At 39.5% G+C, this 5,207-nt stretch overlaps 1 long non-coding RNA gene across 1 annotated transcript; it reads left to right on the forward strand.

The window, feature by feature from the left end:
- The first annotated feature begins 202 nt into the window (after positions 1-202).
- On the forward strand, positions 203-1,179 carry LOC136841257 (uncharacterized). Its single transcript, XR_010853853.1, has 2 exons — positions 203-807; positions 1,029-1,179. It is a non-coding gene; the product is annotated as an uncharacterized lncRNA (long non-coding RNA).
- The last annotated feature ends 4,028 nt before the right edge of the window (positions 1,180-5,207 follow it).

A 5,207-nucleotide genomic window follows, 5' to 3' on the forward strand; every position in this document is an offset into this window, starting at 1 on the left:
TTTGTACACAGTGATCTGTCTATTGCAACTATTGCCTATTGGGTGAGCTTTCGTATAGTATAGGCACACATACGTATAATATGCAAAAGGCCTACACATACAAACATACGCACAATATATATATATATATATATATATATATATATATATATATATATATACATATATGTATATATATATATATATATATATATTATTATGATTAGCAAGAATTCGCTAGCAAATTGCCTCCCCTCCCCCCCTCCTTTGTTGTTGTTGTGTTTCATTTACTGCCAGCCGGCCGATCGATAGACCATCTGTCTATCGACTTAAAAACAAGGGTTTAAAAGATTAAAGGCGCTCCCATTTTTGATAAAGATCTTTCCTTCGAGGCAAAAGTAATCTGGCTTGGGCGTTTCTCCTACAGGCCAAAACCTCCCCTGCGGGCAGCAGGTGCAATGAGTCAAAGCATCTGTGATGGACGCCCCCCTGCCCCATAGGAGGGGATAAAAGGCAAAAGCCCACGAGGTCTCGACACACACGCGGGCTGGAAGATATGGAGTGAACTTGTGAAGACGTCCTCAACACCTGGCCCCACCGATGCCCTTGCATCCTAACCACGTGGCCCTTTCAAAAGTATACTTCTCCTCGTGTCCTTCGACCGTATTCCTCGAGCCCACACGCCATTGCTTGGAGTTTCGAGGAGTCCCCCATCGCCTTGCCCCTTTACGGAAGCCCTTGCATCTCACCACGTGGAAGAAACTCGCCCTCGGAAATTGCAAGTCATCCACGCACCGCCTTCTACGCGCCCTCGGAAAATCTGCTAAGGTAAAGTGCCCTGGAAGAGCCCCATTTCAGTCACGCTTTTGTCTCGTAATATTTTCTTAAAGAGAAAGCCAGAAATCTCCCTTGTCTAATGTCCGTGCGCCTCTTGCATCGGCAGTATTAATTCTTTATTACTCCTTTGGCACCCTCAGTGCAGCGTCGAATTCATTATTCTTTTGTCTATTTTCATTACTGGCGTATAATGTGCATATCTCTCATTTCAGAGGGATCCTATTTCGTGGAAGCTTCTCGGACCGTGTCTGGAATCCCCCAGTTTCATTCAATCCCGTAGGAATCTCCTTCAGGATAGTAATCTACTTGAGTTCCTCTTTCCCGTACTGATATCATTTATGTAAATACACTCCTTTAAATTTGCCCACGTGTTTTACGTAATATTTCCCTCAGTAACAAGAGCCCTAAGCTCATATGAAATTCTCCTTTGTTTTCCTCTTTTTTTACGTTTTCCCGTACCCACGAAGTCAGAATCACAAGGCTAAATTAACTTAAATTGTTGCTACCTGTCTCACAGAGCATATTTCAAACTAAAACCACGGAAAAACGTAAATATATATATATATATATATATATATATATATATATATATATATATATATATAACATTCATAATCTCGTACAGATTTTACTACAAATAAACAAGAGCATAACCACAATTATTTAATTATCCAATGAGCACAATGTGTTTTCGATCATTAAAATGATTTTTCTCAAGCGAATAAGACTACGGAAAAAAGTAATTTACGAATAAAATAAAGAACAGATAAATGCGGAAATAAAAAAAAAGTCTATTTTAATTAGATCTATCTTCATTTAGCTGCATTCATCGAATTATTCTCGTCCCTCAAAACTTAATACGGTACTGTACCTAAGGTACCTTATTCCGCCGGGCAGTGAAAGCTGTCGAGATAAAAACAACCTATGGGATTGAATTGAATTGAGTATAGACTTTAGGCCAATGGCCAAGCACCGGGACCTAAGAGGCCATTCAGCACTGAAACGGAAATTGAGAGCAAGAGGTTTGAAGGGTGTAACAGGAGGAAAACCTCACAGCAGTTGCACTATGAGTCAACTGTTAGGAAAGGCTGGAAAGTAGGATGGATGAAAGAGAATATGAAAGGAGGTACAGTAAAAGGAATGACAAGGGTTGTAGCTAGGGGCCGAAGGCACGATGTAACGAACCTTCAGGAATGCCATCAGTGTACCGCATGGGGTTCATTGACGGTACTACCACCCCTACGGGGTACACATGGGAGAAATTAGTCCGGCGAGGTCTGAATCTAGAGGTGGGCGAGTAATGCTCCTCTCTCTCTCTCTCTCTCTCTCTCTCTGTCTCTCTCTCTCTCTCTCTCTCTCTCTCTCTCAGAAATGCTTTCGAGAAGATTAACGTTTGAGATTGGAGAAAATCAACATTGCTGGCTTCAAGGGCGTATGAGTTTAAAAACCAACATACCTACACAACCTCTCTCTCTCTCTCTCTCTCTCTCTCTCTCTCTCTCTCTCTCTCTCGTTTACGAAGTCCCCTGATGGATATTTTAATTACCCGCGATACGCTTAAATAGAGCCCGATAGGGGCTCTCAAATATTCCATCAATTTTCTGCTCGTCAGCATCAACAAGAGATAATTTTGAGTTATGTCTTCGACCCTTATTTCAAATTCACTCGGGACGCCCTCGCGCCCGCGGACCGCAAAAGCTTCGCTCACGGCCCGGGCGGCTCGCGAGGGGGAGGAGGCGTCCCAAAGGGCGCGGAAGCGAGCGAACGGCAACGCCAAACCGCTACCGCGGAGATAAGGATCTGGCGAGGGGTTTTTTGCAAGTTTACAGATAAATTTTGCAATATAAATGGGAGGAGGATATGAGAGACATAAAATGCTGACTTGTCGATAAGGCCGCGGGAGTTGCGCGGGGCGCGATCACGCGCGCCGATAGGCGTATTTTATGGCGGTTTTGATGTTGCTAACCGAACCTGCTGCTATCCTACTACTATTACTATTACTACTAGTAGTAGTAGTAGTAATAGTATTATTAAAAAAAAACGATAAGAAAAGAGGTAAAAGTGAAAGTTTTGGAAGGGAGGTTGAAGGGGTAGTACTACTATTACTACTTCATTTCGCTTCTCCAAAACTTTCAGCTTTTCGTTTTTTCTTATCTTTTTTTTACTACTACTACTATTACTACTACTACTACTACTACTACTACTACTACTATTATTATTACTGCTACTACTTCTACTATTACTATTACTACTACTACTGCTACTATTACCCTTCACTTTTTCTTATCTATTTTTACTACTACTACTACTACTACTACTACTACTACTACTACTACTACTACTACTGCTACTACTACTACTACTACCACCCTTTCACCTCGCTTCTCCAAAACTTTTAGTTTTTCTTTTCTTTTTTTACAGTGTTTTTCTTTCCCCTCAAATCTACCCGTTTGAAAGTTCTTAAAAAAACCGGCTCAATGATTTGAAACTGAGTGAAAAATACATAAATAATTTTTCAAATCATCCTCAAATTCCCGAGCATTTCTGTAACCCTGAATCATCAGTTTATTGAATGAAAAATACATAATTTTTCAAATCATCCTCAAATTCTCGAGCATTTCTGTAACCCTGAATCATCAGTTTATTGAATGAAAAATACATAAATCATTTTTCAAATCATCCTCAAATTCTCGGGCATTTCTGTAACCCTGAATTATCAGATTACTGAATGAATACATAAATCATTTTCCAAATCACCCTCAAATTCTCGCGCATTTATGTAACCATGAATCATCAGATTACTGAATGAATAACACATAAATTATTTTCATATCACCCCAGAATTCTCGCGCATTTCTGTAATTCAGAATTATCAGTTTACCGAATGAAAAATACGTAAATCATTGCACAAATCATCCCCAAATTCTCGCGCATTTCTGTAATTCAGAATTATCAGTTTACCGAATGAAAAATACGTAAATCATTGCACAAATCATCGCCAAATTCTCGCGCATTTCTGTAACCCTGAATACTCATCACCCCGTCAAAATCAACCTCAGGAACCGTTCCACTTAAAAGGGGGCAGATATTATGAAGACATTCTGATTTCCCTGTTACGCAACGCAGCCGGGCAGGTTCTGCTCCTCCGGAGTCAACGCCTTAATGCGATGTTTATCTGGGCGATAAGGGGCATACTTTTACGAGGCAGTATTGGTTCTCTCCTCGACGTTGCCGTCTTGCAGGGGATTAGCACCAGCCGGCCGTCACTGGTTTCCAGCACTTAAAAAAAAAAAAACCAGGTTTCTGATCTCCCAAGTGTTAATGACTTTTGAAACGGGGCCAAAATGCCTTTTTTTTTTTTTTACTTTTGTATCTCAATCTGAGAGAAAGTGGGAGGGTTTTAAATATACATATATATATATATATATATATATATATATATATATATGTATGTATATATATATATCAAAGCGTTTAAGACTGAAGAAAGTAGAGTTAATCATAGTTTGAATTACTTTATTATTATTATTATTATTATTATTATTATTATTATTATTATTATTATTATTATTATTATTATTATTATTATTATTATTCAGAAGATAAGCCAGCATTCATATGGAACATGGCCACAGGGGCCTTTCACTCGAAGAAATTAAATCTTCCACAGAATATGGCGCTCATTTGAAAGAAATTACAGAAGATAATAGGAAAGAGAAAGAAGAGATCAGTTATAAGAAAAAAAAAACTAGCAAATAAATAGTTAAAACCTATTTAAATTATTAAAAAACAAGGTGGACTATTTTAGGGTAGCCAATGCAACAGGACACTAGTCTGAAGACTATCACTGCCCACCCGCCTCCCGCCCTCCCCGCTTTTGGGGGCGGGGTATTGGGGCCCCAAACTGGCCCGTTGAATGTTACCAAGAGGACTGGCAATTGCAGAATTCAAAGCCACTGGAAAAACTAGAAAAGGGAAAGCCTGCCCCACATATCCCTAATCCTTAAGGAATCCTGCAAGAAAAACTGGGCCACTTGCATTACTGATTTGCAAGGAAGCGAGAATTCTACAGACCTTGCAAGCAGAAACACCTGAGGAATTCATAGGAATTGTGGGAGCTAGTTTACGATAAATAAGGTCTTTCCAACAGCTGACAGGAATTGTACGAGAAATGAAAGCTGCAGAGCTTACTTTCATTTATTTAACTATAAAAAAAAAGTTCCTCCTTAAATGGACAACCTTTTCGTTTAGAGGAAACAACTAGAACCTCTCTCAGGAGACGCAACAGGCATGATTAGCAGCATAAAAAACAGACCTGTGACCAGTGACTATTCATAAAGCCAGTCCTAACATCACAGATCACAAACTGACTACACAAACACAACCACACA

The sequence above is a fragment of the Macrobrachium rosenbergii genome, chromosome 8 (assembly GCF_040412425.1).
Source record: "Macrobrachium rosenbergii isolate ZJJX-2024 chromosome 8, ASM4041242v1, whole genome shotgun sequence".
Classification (NCBI taxonomy): Eukaryota; Metazoa; Arthropoda; class Malacostraca; order Decapoda; family Palaemonidae; genus Macrobrachium; species Macrobrachium rosenbergii.